Below are 20,093 nucleotides of genomic sequence, written 5' to 3'. Positions count from 1 at the left end.
TCTTATTGCACTAAGAGTTATATTGCTAGCTACAATTTTATTATTTCCCATATAAATACTTGCTCATATTCTCATAGGAAATTATGTATTCATTAGAATAAGAGTGGCTTGATTAAGATGAAATCCATATCATGAAGGGGTTTGGAAGTTATTGAAGAAGACTTTGGGAAGCTGTTTTCCAGGAAACAGTTAAGGAGTCACTTCTCAAATGTTGTTAGGTATTTCCAGTCATCCAACTTCTTTCAAAATTAATTGAGAGGTCAATACTTAGTCACCCCCTAATTAATCAGTGCTAAATATAATGTAAGAAATATCACAGCCAAACTGGAGTCCTAAGATCCATCTTTTGCTGAGACATTAGAATAACTTTCAGGATTCTGATTGAGGGTTTGGGGCTGAATGTTTCTTGCAACTGTCTCAGAAGGGCTTGCAAATCTCATTAAAATGCTGTAACCAGAATGAAATGTGGTTTGGAGCGATTTCCTTGTCCCTGATGGAAAGCACCCGTTCCCAGGATATTGCTATCCCAGTTTTGCCAGGGACAATATATCCCCAAGGCTCACAAAGCACTTGGGAGTAAGGAAAATGTTTGGCCTTTAAAACAGACAAGGTTATGTCAAGAGTCAGTTATTTTAAAAGAAAAAAAAAGTCCCTGGTGTGAGAATCTTTGCAAATTTAAAAACTATCCTTTTTTCAAGTGGTGCAAGCTGAGCAGTGGGCTCTCCTTGGCTGTACATTCAGCACTTTATTCATGAACAAAATATAAATATTTCCAGAAAACCCATTTCTATATTTATTTTTAGAGTGACATCACTTCCCCTCTGTATAGCTGGTGAGAGATGGTTCAATCCAAAGCCAGCTCTATTTTCAGAGAATACACAGACACATAGTCAGGGTGCTAGCTCTGGAACTGCAGTGGTTTTCACTGTAAATGAAACAATGATACTCTCCAGTTCCTCACCCAAATTCTCTGTATTTTTCTGGTTCAGTACAGGCTAAAGAGCACATTTTTTTGTGGGGAGTCTCATGTGAAAATATTGACCACCAATCATCAGACAGACTCCAGTAGCAATTACTGTAAACTGTGCTGCTCCATCCAATAACATTAATATTTTTAACAATTCTCTTTCCAAAAATAACTACACTTTGTGAGGATCAAAAATGAACAGAGTTCTCTTCTTTCTTCGAAGTATGTTCTGAAGCAAACTATCATTTAACTGTATTCTTAAGGTACTATTATAATCCATGCAGTGGGTTTTCTGAACCTTTGGTCATACTTTTATATGTATCAAAATATGTTTTATTGCATTTTATATAAATGTGTTACATTTATATACCTTTTTGTTTACTCTCCACCACTTTACCCCTGAGAAGAGGCTTTTAGGAGGGAAGGTGTTTAGCAGCAACCTGCTCATGTTTCAGCTCCCTCAAGGAGCAAGAAGGCTGCTTAACTTATAAATATCTCCTCAGCCTCTTTCTGTTTGAAAGGCCAGTGCTGCTGGGGCTCAATCACTGGTGGGTAGGCAACCTTTCCTGCCTGGCAATGGTAAACAATCCTCAGCTTTTACCTTCTCCTGCAGGAGTCTGAGAGCATTAGCTGCATGGTAGCTCCAGTGCCCAGGACAGAAGGGAGCTGTCACTGCTCTTAGATCTGCAGAGCACACTTACCTACATTTCCTGAGCCCTGGCTGCCTCATTAAGTGTTCTTTAGAACTATTTCACAAAAAACCCAACCAAACAGATATTTGTTTCCCCTTCATTTATTTACATGTAATGCTTGCCTTGGCCAGTGTGGCTGTGGTTTCTAGAGCAGGGTTTCTTATCTAGACCAGAAACCTGCATGATGTTTTAAGAAGCCAAGTAGTTCCTCATAGCCACACATCTCTCCAGTGACTCAAGCAGGATCAAAGCCAGGGTTCTCTTACACCTTTTTTCTCCCCTTTAAGTACATGACCTCCCTCACTGCTGGCAATATGCATCTGAGTTTCATTGGCTGGGAAACTGCAGCAGCCAGGAAAGGAAACAGTCACACCTCCATAGCCTTGGGACTCAGGGCAGGTCAGGGCAGGGTTAGCAGCTGCTTACAGGTAATGCATCTTTTCACCAGGAAAGGTCAATTTAATGTGAGATCCCTATCAAAAATCCCTGAAACTGTTTTGAGCCCCTAAAGAAGGGTTTCAGTAGCTACATCCTGCATCTTTAACATTTTAGTGTTTAGAAACTGATTTCCTGGAGCTTTAGGTAAGACACCAGGTATCTTGGCTCCAGTACAGATTTTTAGAACTTGAGTTGATATGGGAATTCTGTGTTGTGCTTTCCTTATTTTGTGTATTGTTAAATTATACACTTTGAGGTGCTCTTATGATTAGTGTCATTAACTCTCAAATTCTTCTGAATGTTATTTTGAAGTACTTCAGATATTTTCATTTTAATGACACATAATGATAAATACAATTATTAAAAAATACATCCCTGTGCAAACCTAGTGATGTCTTAAGAATCATGGAGATCTTCAGAAAAACAATAAGACTATAAATTAAAATAACATCTAGGCTAATTGTGACTCAGTGTAAAAACTAGCCTTTTAGTTTGCTGATCAAAAGCAAGTGTTTTCATAGTGTGATGTCAAGAGGAAAATAATTCCATTGATACAGTAATTTGAGAGCACAGAGGGCAGAAACACACAATTTTTGGTAAACCCTTGGAACAGCTAGCAAAAGCAGTGCCACAAGAAAAAAAATAGGCATTTTGATATAGAGAGCGCTAAGATCATGTGCTAGCAGTACCCTGAATGTTAATTACAGAATCTTGAAGCCTTTTCACTATTATATAAAGAATCAATTCAATGACCTGAGATCAGATGAAATATGAAAAGGCTTCTTAGTCTGCCTTTGTACCTTGATGGAGGCACTTTCAGTCAGCGGAAACCAGTACATTGATTTACTTATTAGGAAGTTATTAAAAAAGAACTCCACTGTGAACCATCTACAGAACAAACTAATCTGATGCCTTTCCAGGAGAGATGACCATCTAATGCCTGAAATTCACAAGACAAAAGGAAATTTTTCCTGATTTATAGATACATGATGATGCTGAATGACTGTTAAAAAGGATCACAGAATTCACCAGAAGCTTTGCTTGCTGAGAGAATATGTTATGTCAGTTTTGTAGAAGGAAAGGGGATTTAGGGGAAACCACACTGTGATTTTAATGGGTACCTACTGAAATACACAATATTACAAGAAAAAAAAACTGGAAGCGTACAGCAAACTTGTTAAAAGTTCCACCAAACTTCAGAAAATCAGTAAAGCATTGACACTATCAATGACTTTAACCTAATAGGATGTGTATACAGTATAATCTCAGACTTGACAGTGATTACACAACTGTAGGCAGATGTTTTGTAATAGAATTTTGCATAAACTTCAGTTTATGCAAGAGAGCGCTCCCAAGAATCTTAATTTAGCTTTACTGCAAAATTTTTAGATTGATTTATTATTTGGAAAAGTCCAAATGAAGTTTAGATAGCAATAAAGTCATAGAAATCATATATAATTGAGGGATTTGTTCCTTTCAGCTCCCATATCCATGCAGTGCTTTCTTGCTGAGCTCCCATAGTCAGCCAGTTTGGCTGTGTACTTGAGAAGACCTCAATATGTCACTTTGATATTAATTTTAGAATACAGTCTAGATTTCCTCTTATCTCCTATCTCACTCACCATCCTCAGCAATTTACCTAAGAAAACAGAAGCAGGGAGGAGACAGTCCTGGCAATCAGAAACAGCATCAAGGTGCTGCAGGTTCAGGTGTACCTGACTCGATGGCTGAGCACCATTTTACCTCTCTGTAGTGCCATTTCTATGAAATTTCAGTTACCCATCTTCATCAGCACCATGCCTTGTGGTCTACATGTGGAGTACACTATGAAAGACAGATGTCAATTATCGTGAAGAATATCTCTTCTCAGATATTAGACATTTTCATTAAAATTTAGTTTAAAAATAGTTTTTAAATGTTTTCAGTCTCATTTTGTGTGTGTGTTCTTGCATTGATGTCCAAGTGCCTGTTTTTAATTTTGTTTATTATGATTAAAAACAAGTTAAGAAACTAAACCTAAACAAAACATTCTTCAGTCTTCATTGTACCTTTTTAATCAAAGCACTTCACTTTTTTCTTTATCTTTTGAGGCAGTTGGTGATTGTAAAGCAAAAAGAGAGAAGGCAGAATACAGAATAGTAAAGAGGCTAATGATAGGAAAGTTTGAGAGGCTTACTAAGGTGAGTATGGAAAGACGTTTGTGGACACAGTAAGACGTCAAAAATTTTTTCCTTTTTTTTCATATGTTTGAATGATGAGGAGGAAATGCAAACCTCAGGTCTAACCTGTTGAAAGCTCAAAGTATGCAAAGCACCAACAGTAGAAATTATGTCCAGTAAAAAAAGATGAAATAGATGTGATAAAGGAAAATACTAAACTCAAAAAAATTATATGCATTTATGTTTAGAAAAGAACAAAACAGAAACAAAAAAGACTGTGATTAAGAAAAATTTTTAATTGCTAAAACTTAGTAAATTATGAAGGGTTAAGTATTTTTATTGATGTTTTCTGGTACAAGCTGAGTAATTCAAAAGAAGCAAGAATTTTTAGGAGCAAGAACTTTTCACAATATTTCTTTTAGTTTGTTAGTTTTTGTTGGTTTTTTTTGCTTTGTGATCTAGTATTTCTTAGTCCTTTTGCTTGTGTAGATTCAGAACAAATGCTTTCCATTTCTCTGCCTTGAACATCTACATAGCTACATTGTAATAGATTTTTAAGATATATAGAGTTAATGAATGTTATATATGTACATATAGAAATTTGAGAGGATATTGACTTTCCATTTGAGATGGAAAGTCATTCTGTAATTAGATGAGGACTGTGCTTATTTTTGAATGTAAACCTACTGCTAGCATTTTCTAAACAAATTATTGCATGGCAAGCTACTGCAGTTCTGTCATCAGGACAAGGTTTACCAAGAGCTCCCTGGAAACATCCCTGATTTCTGGCATTCAGGGGGAGGTTTACAGCACTGTTTCTGCACTGTGGACTTTGTTGTGGACCTGGTGGATGGAGCAAATGGACACTGCTTAAATAGGATTTTAAATGTTTTTAAAGGATGTTCACATGAGGTTAACAAAAATGAAGGCAGTGCTATTTATATATTAGAGAAACCGTATCTCAAACCCCATTTCATATATAATTTTTTGTCAGCTTTCTATAATGCCCATAGACCCACTGCTTCTGCAATATATCTTTGTCTGTATTGATAGTTTTATTATCAGGAGAGGCTGTTTGATTCAGGTTTCACAAAGAGGGTAAGATTTTAATTTGGGTGAATTATTCATAATGAAAGGTTCTGTATTTTCAGAAGTTATTGTATAGCTGGAGCATTATATGTAGACATAAACCACTGTGTTATATCAGTGTTTAGTGTGAGGCTGGTGAGGCAGGGGAACAGGATGCCCAGAAAACTTATGGATGCCCCATCCCTGGAAGGCCAGGCTGGATGGAGCTCTGAGCAACCTGATCTTGTGGAAGGTGTCCACAGCCATGCAAGGCAGATGGAACTAAATGGTATTTAAGGTCCCTTCCAATTCTAACCATCCTATGAGTCTATGATTCCATGATTGTGTGATATGTGTGGATGCAGTGAGTGAAACCTGACTGCACACATTTGAATAGAAAAGTAGCACAGCATCCATGAGTTAAGTAACAACTTAGGATAGGGACAGTTGTAACTGCCAGCACTCAGCCATAAACATAATTTACTTACATCAAGGAAAATCCTGGGGAAATTCATTCAGCTTTTAAGAACAAAGATTTCAGTAAGCCTTTGTTAAAGTTAACCCAAGTTAACTGTGAGCTCTGTGTTTCTGTCCTGCAGTGACAGATCATGTCACACAACCCTGTGTAAGTGAGAGCAGTCTCCCAGGGTTGCTGCAGCCTTGCCTGGGTGAGGCAGCTGGCAGAAGGGCAGTGATGGCCTCCCAGCACAGTGTCCTGCACAGTTCAGATTGGAATGATACAGGTGCTGCTCGGGTCCAGCTGCAGCCTCTGTGGCTCTTTACTGTGTCTGTGAAAGAAATCGTAAGTGCTCATCTGCAAGAAATGGAGAAACAGCAAATATATACTATCTCATAATAGACTGAAAAACTGTAAGAATTTTAGGCCAAAATTACATTTGAAAAATTTTATTTTTAGTTAGCATGCATATTTAGATTATTACTAAATGCTGCATCTGTAACATAAAAAATACAACCCAGCTGAATAGTACAAATTGTCCAGTACTTTGAGGGTCATCCTTATGGTTACTTGATTATTGTGTGTAAGTTTGTTTTGTACTGTTATTTGATTAATAAAAATTAATTAAAGTGATCTGGTTGCCTTCTCAGCACCGAAGAGCTTATCCACCTTGCAACTGCCTCTAATGTATTCCAGTATTTGTGTGTTTGTTACTATGACATCTGGTTCTTTGCCAGACATTTTGGGTGGCATTGCTGTACACTTCATTCTCAAAGTGCTGAGTGATATGGTCATGAAAAATGCCTCCTCTTTGCCCATTAAAAAAATCCCAGTCATATCAGACTTGTTAAAATTTATGCTAAGTCTATTCAGTGAAAGATAAATAGTCATCACTTGGAGAACTTGCTGTGCAAGGCACGATCCTGCAATATGCTAGGCTCTTCTGAGATATTCTCAGCACCCTCAACTTTTAGTGAGTTGCCTGATGCTCAGCACCTTGTCAGATCTGGCCTCTGAGAAGGAACATGAAAAGACCCAAAGCAAACTGGCAAATATTCAGCTGTTTGTTGTACAACTCTTTTCTTTCCCTCTCAAAAGTAGCAATTCAAACAAAGGATTAATTTAGAAAAAAAATTAATTAAAATCAAAAGAGGAGAAACTAGGATGTGTGAAAAATAATGTTAACAGTATTTGAAGAGGCAAAGAAATTAGAGAGATAGAAAACCTAATTTTTCTTTAAATAACATTGGGAAGGTTGTAGATGTTGTTTAGTATTGTCCTTGAATATTTTGCAAGTGGCACAACCACTTCATGAGATGCCAATTGCTGAAATACAGAGTTGTGATTTAAAGTGACAATGTCACCTTAGTTTTAGTCCAAGTCATGGATTTTGCTATGAAATGAGTATGAAATGAGTATACCAAACCTAACATGGAAAGATGTATTTGCATTTGAGTTAATTTCAATTAAAATTAGTTTTGTTAGAAGTATCGCTCCCATAACTTGTTATGAAAATTTTATCTCTTTTAATGTGAACTTAAATGGGCCTTACAAGACACCAAGTACTCAGGAGAGAGCTGATGCATCCAGATAGCCAAGACAGGCAGCAAAAATCCCAAACTGTACAGAGTAGCTCTGGATATTTCTTTTCTTTTTAACTGAATGGATAAAAGAAAATAAACAAAAAGCTTTTTAAAAATACAGGAAGCATATTCTTAATTGCTTGCACCTGGTTTATGTGAAAAGCTAATATGGAATCCTGTAATATTGACTGATATCACTTTCTTTTCATTTTTTATTATGATAAACTATAAAAATGGCAAGATGGTAGAATAGGAAGCTTTTAAATTGCAGATTGCATAGTAAATCAACTTAATTTATGTACTATGTTTATTGGTAAATTGTCTGGATTCATTAAAGCCCTGGAACTGCATTTGTATAACAGAATATGGCCTCTTTTCCTGGATTTTGAGTCCATTTTCATGCTGCATAGATCTCTTTGAATGTGTTAAAGTAGTAGCCTCATTTAACAGGGAGAGTTCATGAAGCTTTGAAGATGTTTTAAATCATTAAAAGGGATGCTGTTGATTTGAATTTTTTCAAAATGACCAGTTAAAGATATTTTTTTTAATATGGATTTCTAATTCCTAGAAAATATCTAGAATTTTTTTTTTCTCTGTGAATGTTTGGAAGCATCATTCAGAAGAGCAGATAATGTTACCATCATAGCTATCATTATTAATCATGAATACTTTCATATTCCCCCCTCACATCCTTTCCTCTTACAGGAACTCAGCCCAGTGCATTCAGCCAGCCTGACTCCTGAGAATCATTTCAGCATTGTTTTAAACTTGGAAATCTGACTTTGCTACAGCATTGCTCTGTGCACTGTGGTTATTTTCATTCTTTGCTGCCAGTTGTTTGGGGAGGATTTGTAGGGCTGAGCTTTCCAGCACCTCTCTCCAGCAGAGCCCTGCCTGCAGAGCCCACCCTGCCAACCAGCCTTTCAGCCATGGGCTGTGACAGACAAGCTCTGCCAGATGTCCTTGCCATGAATTCAGATATTCATGCTCACAGCTGTCCATCTTACAGTTCTGCTGGAAATTCCTGTCAGCCTACAGGGACGAGAGAGAGGAGCATGTGTCTGTGCTTGAGCCACCCACATCCACACTGCCTGCTAGTTTAAACTGCCAGTGAAAAGCCTTTGCCCTGCTCTTTGGGACTGGAGATGAGATTGCAATCTTCCAGTGGAGGGCAGGGTGCAAAGTTGGAAGTGGCAACGTCCAAAAGTGTGGCAGCTTTGTGCTTCAGCGTATGTGAGCAAGAGCACAAACTACCTGTGCTAAGTAAACAGGAAAAAATGGATCAAAAGCAGGCCAGCTACACTGCATGACGAATTTTTAGATGAGAAAGCAGTATTTGAGTTCCCAGTGTCTTTTTTTAATGGTTTGCTGAAATATATTTTGTTTTCACAGTAAAGTTGCTAAACTGTGAATATTTTATCCAAGCGATTAAAGTAACTTTTTACTCTTATGCATTAGGCATAGAATATTTAAACATAAGTGAGAGAGGGAACACTAGATATGATAATATCTGACAATGTGTTTCAAATTACCAGCAAAGCATGTGCATACATATATGAATACAGCTGTGGTTTCTCTTCAGCATTAGGTAATGTTCTTTTAATGAAAGAAAGGAGTGAAAGCTCCTGCTATTCTCTTCAAAGGAAGGACATTTATATATTTTATATAGCACTCTTTATACTGCTGTGTTATGGTATGTAATATATTGGAACTTCTCAGCCTGTGATAGACCCCCAAAGAGTAGACATGTAGGTCTAAGAGATGAAAAAAATCAAAGACATGATCTCTTGACAGAATTATATAACCTTCTCACACTGCCTCTGAACCTCATTGAATCCTCGAGGTGACAGAAAGTTGGCAGGCAAAGTCGAAGCAGCTGCTGGTGATGGCATGGCTGAGATCTGTGAATCTATTCAGTGGGATCAATGGCTGAATGCTCAACAGCCCGAGCCATTGATCACCACCCTGACCCCAACTCCTGCTAAGTCCAGCAGGTTGCTGGGGAGGCTTTAAGAAGCAGGGAGTGGAAAAAGGAAAGCAGGACATGAACAGCAAAGGGAGGAGAAAGACAGAGGCACCAGCCCTCCTCATAAAAGCTATTCAGGAAATTGTAAAACTCAGTCCTATGTGCACACTACTTGATCACATAGAAGTTTTACTTTAAGAAGTTTTATGCATACCTGAATAAATGCTGAGAAATTCTGTTCTCTACATAATCTGGGAAGCCTATCTTCCATGGAATTTCAATAAAGGCCAGAGGTCTAGTTTCTCCATAGACCTTTGGCTGTCTCACCTATAATATACACAAGAACATGAACATTAGTTTTTACACCTGTTTTTTTTAAATATTGCATGTAATAAATAAAATACCAGCATGCAGTATATGCCAAGTTTGCAAAAGAAAGCAACACTATGGAAAGGGTACAAGTGAGTTTTACTAAATGCATTTTACTCATATTCAAAAATACTTTAACAATTGAATTGTTTCACAAAAGGAAGTATTTCAGTGCAATTGCATCATGAAAAATTACTTTGTTAGAATGGCAGAATAGATTTGCACATGCTTTAAGTCTCATAGGATTTATCTAATTTTCTCAGTTCACTAATAAAAATATATTTTACAGCTTTTAACTACAAAACTTGGAAAACTGAAATGGTCTGCAAAAGACCAGACTGGGTTCCTTCTCTCATGCATCTTGTTATTAATAAAGATGCTCCTGGTTAAACATTAGCAGTTTTTCTGCTACCCTTCACTGGGGTAGTGTGGTTTTATTACAGTACAGAATTTAAATGCACTGCAATTGCATAAATTTCATTGTTGATACAGTAAGTAATGGCAAAAGCTAATTCAGTTCACTCTATCACAAATGGGAATAAAACCACTTTTCCCACTAAAGTAATCATACGTGAATGTGGATGTACACAAGGGGCCTGATCCAGAAGTAAAAGTCTCTCCCAATAACTAGAAATCTGGATTTAGTCCAAAGAGCAGATCTGTTGAGCAAAACTAGTACATTTTACATTGGTACTTTTAAGCATGGAAGTGCCCTATAAAGGCAGAAGTCTTTGAGTCTGTTGTTTAATTTAAGGTTAGATTTGTTTCACAGAGCTCTATTCTGAAGGAAAAAGAGTTTATATACTTTATTAATAGTATATTATATACAAACTGTTTCATTTCATATAGAAAAAAAAAACTATATGAATCTCATCTACTTGCATTTAATAGTCATGAAGTGGTGAAACTGCTGACCAAGCCACTTTGTGTCCAGCCACCGGTCATGGCCAACCCAAGAGGTCCCAGTTGACAAGAACTTAGCAAATATGACACAAATGGCTGGAAAGAAGAATCCAGGGAACTACAGGTCCGTCAGTCTGACCTTGATGCTGGGGAAGGTCATGGAGCAGGTCATGTTTAGTGCCATCAGACAGCAGGTGCAGGACAGCCAGGGGATCAGGCCCAGCAAACATGGGTTTATGGAAGGCAGGCCCTGCTGGACCAACCTGATGTCCTTCTATGACAGGGGAACCTGCATAGTGGATGAGAGAAAGGCCGTGAATGTTTTCTGCCTAGACTTTAGTAAATCCTTTGACAGTTTCCCACAATGTTTTCCTGAATAAACTGTCTTCCCATAGTGTGAATGGATGCACTCTGTCCTGGATTAAAAACTGGTTGGATGGCTGGGCCTAGAGAGTGGTGGTGAACAGAGCTGCACCCTTTGGTGGTTTTTGGTGGCAGGTCACTAGTGTTTGGGACAGTTCTGTCTATTATCTTTACTGATGATCTGAACTAGAGGATTGAGGGCACTCTCAGGCAGTTTGCAGACACCACCAAACTGTGTGGGTGTCAATCTGCTGGAGGGCAGGAAGGCTCTGCAGAGGGATCTGGATGGGCTGGATCGATGGGCTGAGGCCAACAGTGTGAGGTTCAACAAGCATCAGTGCTGGTCCTGCATTTGGGTCACACCAACCCCATGCAGCACAACAGCCTTGGGACAGGGTGTCTGGAAAGCTGCCCAGTGGAGAAGGACCTGGGGGTGCTGGTTGGCAGCAGCTGAACACAAACGTGAGCCAGCTGTGCCCAGGTGGCCAAGAAGGCCAATGGCCTCTGGCCTGTACCAGCAATGGTGGGGCCAGCAGGAGCAGGACAGGGATTGATTCTCTGGGCTCATCAATGGTGTGGCCAGCAGGAGCAGGGCAGGGATTGTCCCTCTGTGCTCAGCAATGGTGGGGCCAGCAGGAGCAGGGCAGGGATTGTCCCTCTGTGCTCAGCAATGGTGGGGCCAGCAGGAGCAGGGCAGGGATTGTCCCTCTGTGCTCAGCAATGGTGGAATCAGCAGGAGCAGGGCAGGGATTGATTCTCTGGGCTCATCAATGGTGGGGCCAGCAGGAGCAGGGCAGGGATTGTCCCTCTGTGCTCAGCAATGGTGGGGCCAGCAGGAGCAGGACAGGGATTGTCCCTCTGTGCTCAGCAATGGTGTGGCCACACCTCGAGTGCTGGGTCCAGTTCTGGGGCCCTCAGTTCAGGAAAGACATTGAGGGGCTGCAGCTAGTCCACAGAAGGGCAATGGAGCTAGAAGAGAAGTCTTATGAGAAGTGGCTGAGGGAGATGGGGGTGTTTAGCCTGGAGAAAAGGAGTCTCAGGGGTGACCTGACCATGCTACAGCTGCCTGAAAGGTGGTTGTAGATGTGTGTGGGTGAGTGTCTTCTGACAAGTACCAAGTAATAGGACAAGGGGAAATGGCCTCAAATCACACCAGGGGAGGTTTAGAGTGGATATATTTCTTCACTGAAAGGGTGGTCAGGCATTGGAGCAGGCTTGCCAGGGAAGTGGCTGAGTCACCATCCCTGGAAGTAGTTAAAAAAGCATGTAGATGTGGTACTCAGGAACATGGTTTAGTGGTGGACTTGGCAGCATGAAGTGAATGGTTTTACTCAATGGTCTTGAGGGTCTTTTCCAGTATAAACATTATATGATTCTGTAATACCAATTAGATTATAAGACTGCACTTGGAGTCAAAATGCTCAAGCAGAAAAGAAGATTAATTTATATTTTCACCAGGAGGAAGCCACATTCTATTTGTTGTGCTATTCTGATGCATGCGTTAATACTTTTTTTTTTAATTTTCACATATTTCCTTCTATTATATAGCAGTTGGACTATAAATATAGCTGTTATTAAGATATAGTTTCCAAGTACAAAGAATCAGAGGAAGACATGCTTTCTTTTGTCCTGATGGAAACTGGGAGCACTTCCAGTGGTACCGTTGGGATTACAGTATTGTAAAAACGAGACAGAATTACATTCCTAATCTTCCTTCCTACCATGGCTTAATATCCTTGTCTCCATGTCCAAATGCTCTTTCATTTTTGAGCACTTCTGAGTCAACAAAGATGCATTGTCGTGGTGATAACTGTTGGATAACACTGTCATGAAAACAACTGAATTAACTGGTTGGAGTACTTCCTTATTTCATTATGTGACTGTGATATCGAGCCATGTCGTTTCTCTTCCTCAGTGCATAACACGTAATAATTTGCACAGCAATTCTTTCACTGAGAGATACATTGTTTTAAGGTTTGAATGAAGGGAAGTAGTAAAACTAACAATTTTACTTACAAAGATAAAGAATTATTCAGTTTGATCACCTTCACCTCTGATCAGTGCACCCATTTGCACCTGGATAAAATGTGCTTTTCAAATCCAAATTTAGTATACATTTAACACATGCTACTACCACTATAATTGTTTATGATTCTGTTTTTGATTTCAGTATGCAGAACTTTGGCCATGTCAGCTCTGCACATCTCAGGTATCCTTTATAGGGTCTCATTGCATCTGCCAGTCCAAAAAAAAAATCCCTCTCTTGCACTTAGCTTTAGAAATACCCTATCAGGACAGATTTTTTTACAAATGTTCTCAAAGCTGATCTCACATACTCCACTGATTGCAGATTTTATGAGATGTGCTTGTCAGCAAACCTACCTGCTATCACATTTCTGACCTGGGTAGATATCTGTTTCTTTCTGGGCTCTTCTGTTATGTATTCCCTCCATCTCTCTGCATTCAGTCCTGTAGCTTAATGACTTTTACAGAAATCCTCTTAATTTTTATCTTAGAGGCAGAAAAAATATTCACGTCATTTTGCTTGAAATTCACAACACCTATATGTTTTGGTTTGTTTTTTTATAATTGCATTTCCTGCAGCAGAAATGGGAGCACAGTCAGTTGGCCCAGAGGAACCCCAAGACACCCACAGCTGGATAAATTCCTGCTGTTCACTTCTGTCTTGCCTGTAGGCATTTTTTAACAGTTTTCAGTTCATGTGCACTTTTACCTCTTGTTTAATTTTAATTTGTCTTACAACATAATAATACCTTTAGGGAGTATTAGTGCTACAGTAAAAGCATACATAAATTCTGTGTATACATGTACATATTGTGTGTGTGCATAACATACACAAACCTGGGCAGTACCACCCCTGTAGTAGTTCCACTCTCTAGCTTTGTTAAACTTAAAAAAAATAATATGGTCACTTGCATAAACATTGATTAGGCTTTACAGAAATGGTGTTTAAACTCAAGTAGAGTTGAAATTAAGTGACTAGAGAAGGTAGCAGAAAATGCTGCAAGCAATATACCAAGCAAGAAGTCTTTACCCAAAGGAAAGGAAGGAGAATTTGTTGAGCACCTGGAAGTGGGAATTAAAAAAAAAATAAAAGTCTTCAGGGTTTTACTCAGCTTTTGAATTTTCCTGTCGTCCTACCCTGTCTCTCTGTCACACAAATCCCTCCCTTCTTTGGCACCCATTTGAGAAATGGACCTGCAGCAGCTACAGGTGCCACACTCCATGTCCTCTTCTTGAACACAAATTTTCGGGCTCCAAAGAGCCAGGGTCAAGAAAAACAGGCACTTCTCCTAAGAAAATGTTTGATTTGGTTGACCAGGAGGATACTCTGTGATGAATACCTGGATCACAGCAGCTCTTGGAGATGTGGGAGGGACAACTGCTGGGCAGTGGGAGGATGCCAGGAGCTGTGCTTGTGCTGGAGGGAAACAGGAGAGTTTTTAAGCTATGAAGAATGTAGTTTATTGTATTCAGAATGAGGGAAGGGGTGGGGTTAGGTTAAAACAGACTGAAGAAAAATCTTCTTAGAGAAGGAATCAAAGGGGGAAATGAAACAAACTATTACTGAAAAGTAGAGGCAACCCATAGCAAAAATTTGTAAACTGCTGATAAGAAACCTAGTGAGAACTGTGTATCCCCTACAGAACTGTGTGATGTGCCTTAGTTTAGAGATTACATTGTATTAAACTCCACTGTACCCTGTGGAAATCTCACCCTCACCCAAAACTGATTTGAAAATGTTTTACTTTTGTTTATTTCACATAAACAGAACAGGTAAAGGGCTAAAGTACTTTACCAAGTCTGCTTCTTGTATAGGTAACTTTTTCCTAATATTGTTGGGTACATCTTAAATACAATCCTAAAAACAGTCAAAAGGATAGGGAAGTAGGTTCCAAAACTGGAATTCTTACACATTTACAGCAAAATCACACAAGGTACAAAAAATGTCTTTGAATGACATGACACTGTTCTGTGAGGGTTTTTGCAATATCCTTTTCCTAGTTCCAGCTAGAATAGGGTTAATTTTTTGCAGTAGCCAGGAAGGGCATGGCCAGGACAAGGAGGTTATTCCATACCACCCCACATCATTGCCAGGGCTTTGGGGAAAGGAATCTCTTTTCCAGAAGGAAGGGAAGGACTTGCAGGGTGGTGTAGCTGCAGGTCAGGTCACAAACTCCTCAATGAGCATATTTGCATGTGAATCACTCTCTTTTTTGTACACTTTTGTTATTAATATTACTGCTACTGTTCATTTTCTTATCTCATTTCCATTTTCAGTAAATTGTTCTTAACACATGATCTTTGCCTTTTCTGCCTCCATTTGGAGAGGGGTGGGGAAGGCTCAAGTGGGTTGGGTGGGGAAGGCTCAAGTGGGTTTGGTGGGAGCACCAAATTGGAGAGCACCATTTCTAAACCACAACAATATTTTACAAATTTTCCTGTTTATAAAGTATTCTAACAAGGAATTTTTGTTTGGCCTAAATTTCCAATTGTATGACATGGGTAATTTCAGAAAAAAAAATTACTATTATTATAAAGACTATGTAACAGATTCTCAACTGGTGGAAAACAGCATAGTTCTTCCAATGTTACATGAATCAACAATCAAGTGGAAGAAATTATAATAGAAACATTTTGTACTCTTTACTTATTCACAGATATCAAAATTTTTAGATATAAAGTTTTGGGCTTTTTAAAAATTTTCATTTTCAATACAATTTTAGAAACTGAACTTTAAAAGATCTTTGCATCCCCTGTGGTACAGTGTTGTTTGTTATATATTATGTATAGTTATATATAAGCTCATATTATATATACGAAGTTGCAAGGAGATGAGACTACTGAGAGCAGTCCTGTAAACTGAAATAGTTTTTATTTATAAGGTTAGACCTATTAATTTCAAAGACTATGTACATCTCTAGAAGTACTGCTGTGAAAAAGCATTGTAGATTCTATAACTTTTAGCATTTTCATCAGAATACTGAAAAAATAATAACTTTACTGGTTGATTGTGAGACAGTGCTGTCATATGACCTAGGCTCACAAATGTTAGGCTTTGGTACCTGAGCTGGAAAAGTCTCCCCATATCTATAATGAACATCCCATGTAGCGTGAGCTTCCTTGTAATTTATGAGCAGATCTTTGTCATGTATGGAAAGCACAATGTGCACAGTTTTTCCTGTATTTTCCTAATAAATGAAGACTTTATTTTTGTTGGTATAATGAAGCCTCTAGAAAATCTGCTGTGGCTCACATGGAGATAAAATGACTTCATGTTGCATGGTCAGAGAGGTCATTATACCTCTCTGGAACAAAATGATCCTGTACTTACCCAAGGTTTCCAAAAGCTTTAGAACAGCATAATCTGAGACGTTATTAAAAAGTGAGCTGTGATAGTTGAATACATGCAAATAGATGAACAGCTATGAAAAATATATCTAGAACAAGAAGCAGTATAGAATGTTTTCTTTAATGCAAAAAAGCAAAATTGACTATCTAAAGACAGTCTTCAGAATATGTGGAATTATGTTTTAATGCTTTATGCCTGTCTCTCTTTCCTAAATGTTTGACTATAATCCAAACAAATTCAATCCTTCTAATGCATTTCTATGTTTTTCACCATAGACACTTAGGCAGCATTAGGAACTTATCTCTGTTTGCCCTTTACCTTAATGGTGACATGTTAGCAAACCAGACAATATGCTATGTCAGAAATATCAAGATTTCCCATAACCTGAATTTAGTAATCCCCATGTACTTTTAGCTTCCTGACTCTTTTTACTGTCTGCATTTCAATAAGGAGTCCCTACTATCTGCTCATCACTTCTAATTACTTTTATTTCAGCCCGTGTTCCTGGTTTCTGGGCCAAGAACTTTAAAGAACTATGATGTACTCTGACGAAGCATTTAATCAGGGCTGAGTAATCCAACAAAAAGCTTTTCAGGGCAGGGTGGAATATGGGAGGAACCATATTGTCTGCCCAATTATTATGTTTCCTTTTGTCAGCCCTGAAAGAGTTCCTGCAGGGACCAGAAGACCTGTCCTTTGCTTGATGGGAAGAAGCCTTGGGAAAAGGGAATGGTGGCAGAAGACAACATAATATCAAGTGAAGTAGGGAAGAAACAGTGGTAGGGAAGCTCACACACTTCTCAACTCCTAAAGCTTTTGTCATCAGAGTGCAAAACTCCCTAGAAATATTTGTGGCTATGGGTGAGGGGCAGAGGAAACCTAACCATTAATTCCTAAGAGGTGTTATCAGATGCATCAGGGTTTGGCTGTAAATTTGACTACATTGCTGTGGTGCACAGAGAAATGAGTGAGGAAATATCTGATTAAAGTGTACATTGCTGCTGAGGCAACCGAATGTTGCCATAGCAATTGAGATGAAATGTGCAAAGAAGTGAGATAATTAAATCTAACCCCTTTAGTAGTTTTGATAGTCAATGCACTGCCAATAGGAAAAGTTATCTACAGTGTTAAAGATAAAACATACTCCTTGTGGAAGTTCTCCTTGCTGGTATTTTGTTGCTCTCTTTTTAAATATTTTGCTTCAGGTACCTAATTTGAATGTTCTCTTTAATAATCAAATACAGTTTTGACCTTGGTCAAAAGCCTAGGACTTTTGCTGACTTACTGTATTATGGGAAGCATGTACACAGAATATCCAGAAAGTTTTATTCACCTTCCTCTGCATACAGTACAGTAAGGCCCAGGCTGGCACCTCAGAGCTTACAGTTCAATAATATCTAGAACGTGCTGCCCTCTTCAGGAGCCCGTGATCAGAAATGGGCAGTTTTGTTTAATGCTCCAGAAACGGCACTGAGCAAACAGGAACTACAGGGCTGATTTTTTTTTTTCTTTTTGACATTTGTAATGCTTGTGCCAGAGGCACTGACAATAGTTATAACTGAAATAGACAAATCTGATTTCTTCAGAAAGGAGATCAAAAACTTGCTAGCATTTCTTTAAATTTGAGAGCTGAGTGATCATACACTTACCCAGACAGTTATTTATTTCAGCCAGTGAAAACAAAATCCAGGAGAAGCCTTGACTCACTTCTTCCAAACTAATAATTCTGTATTCTATATAGCAGCAAATAACCTGTTAAGCAAAAGTATTTGTGTCAAAAAAGTTCATGCATTAGCCATCACACTAAACTTACTTACTTTCATCTGCTCTGCTCATCTGGAACCATCTAAGTACTTAAACTATGGTTTAGTAGAACATTAAAACATATACTTAACTCTAAGTACAAGCATTGCTGCAATGCCTTCAGGAGGACACTCGTGTGAAAGTATTGAACAACTCATGTGTCAGCCTGGTGGATTGCATGCCTGGCTGATAGGTAGGGACAGGCCCACAATTTTCAGTTTGTATCTTACAACACTGTAAGTCACATTCTAGAATCTTAATAATTAAGCAGGTAAGAACTAGAGACAAAATCTTTGGTGAATATAATTCCTTTTGAAGTCAATGAGAGCTTTTGTTCATTTATGAAGTAGTGACATTTTATTGGTATACAAATAGTTTTGGAAAAAGAAAATCACAGCTTTGTGGCAAGGTGACTCAAAAGCTGTGTGGAGGAAAAGGGAACTATTACTTTGCTGAAATGAATGGATTTTTTTAGTAAGAGTCCCAAACAGGCAGTTGATAAATGCATACCTCACTCAAACAGCATGTTTGCAAACTCAGAGGGCTGAGGAGCAGAGATCTCTGGGAAGCACACAGAATCCAGTGCTTTGTGGGAACTTGGCTCCACTGAAACAGATGTTCAAAGGATTTATTTTGAGCTTACGTGAAATATTGTTTGTTTGGCTGAGAGGGATCCTGTTTTCCTGTGTTTTATATAGGAAGCAAAAGAAATATCCCATGCTACATCTGAGGCACTTTGAAGGAGGTGTAGCCCATGAAGAAAGTGGCTTTAAGCCACCTCTGTAGATGCTGAGATTCAGGGCTGCTACAGGCCAATGAATCCTCATGTGAAATAGAGCAGCCCTCAGGGATTGTTCTAATTTACAGGAGCTTTAGCCAGGCTCCCTATTTCTTGTGCTGCATGCAACCTACATTAAGTCTGAATTTCTGCAGCACTGCACACCCTGGAAACTCCCTTTTTGCCCAAGGTAAACTCCTTGAACGGAAATAACTTCTTTACTGTACTGTGGAATTCTTCTCTACCTGGAGTCTCCCTTTCCCTTAAATACCCTAGTTCATCCAGTGGTACATGTGGTCATGGTGAAAACCTAGAATTGAGCTATCATTTATTTGAATTTTTACTTTTCCTCTTTAAAGATAATAGTCCTACTTAGACCTCAACTTTTTTTTTTTTTTTTTTGTAAGTGGTTTGTGACTGCATCTCTTGGTACTAGTAACATTTTCTCAACATAATATTTAATTAAATTTCTTAATTCTCTCCCTTGAATGTTTACTTAAAGATTTAATTTTCTTAAGCAGTGAAGACAGTTAAGAATCATAAGTGGGCTTTAAGGGTTCTTCCTTCTTTGGCACAAAACTGTTTTACCTCAGAAAACTATATATGAGGCAGATTCTGTACCTAATCTGGCCATTTCAACAGGAGTAAAGTTGTATTCTATGTGAGAAATGATCACAGAATTTAGCCTATTATCCTGAAAACTTTTTATTCTCAAAGTGCACAATTGGTACATATAGCACATGAAATCAGAGAGCAGCTCTGTGTAGGTACTGAGTGAAAGTGATCACTCCCTCTCCGTTCAGCCTTTGGTACAGGGAATGGTAGCAGTGATTCATTTCTTTCTAAAGAAAACAGAATAGCCGTGATGTCAGGTGGAAAACAGACTGAAAGGGATCATAGAAAAGAAGGAAGTGAAGAGAGTTAACCAGTATCCATGCTTTCATTTTCACACCACGGTTAGAGCATGCTGATGAGGTGTGGGGTGTACTCAGTGCTCCCTCAGGACCCCATTCTGACCATTGCAAACTTAGAACTTGTGAGCAATATTATTCTGAAGCAAAACGTAGAGGCTGATTAATTGTTTGAATAGTAGTGGAATTTTTTCAGTACTATGAGTTAGGAAAAAAGCCTTTAACATGTCATTGATAATTGTATCTTCTGATTATAACCCTT

General features: G+C 38.5%; 1 long non-coding RNA gene across 2 annotated transcripts; it reads right to left on the bottom strand.

Moving 5' to 3' along the window:
* Nucleotides 1-4,532: 4,532 nt before the first annotated feature.
* Nucleotides 4,533-18,093, bottom strand: LOC135305160 (uncharacterized). Of its 2 annotated transcripts, XR_010366437.1 has the most exons (5): nucleotides 17,989-18,093; nucleotides 14,331-14,407; nucleotides 10,742-10,891; nucleotides 9,545-9,657; nucleotides 4,533-6,138 (listed from the first exon to the last, which is right to left on the bottom strand). It is a non-coding gene; the product is annotated as an uncharacterized LOC135305160 (long non-coding RNA). The 2 variants fall into 2 exon arrangements; XR_010366436.1 differs by lacking the exons at nucleotides 14,331-14,407; nucleotides 17,989-18,093 and having other exon boundaries at nucleotides 10,742-11,613.
* Nucleotides 18,094-20,093: the final 2,000 nt, after the last annotated feature.

This window comes from Passer domesticus, chromosome 7, assembly GCF_036417665.1.
Source record: "Passer domesticus isolate bPasDom1 chromosome 7, bPasDom1.hap1, whole genome shotgun sequence".
Taxonomy (NCBI): Eukaryota; Metazoa; Chordata; class Aves; order Passeriformes; family Passeridae; genus Passer; species Passer domesticus.
The sequence above is the reverse complement of the archived record's forward strand: the minus strand, read 5'-3'. Positions and strand labels throughout refer to the sequence as shown.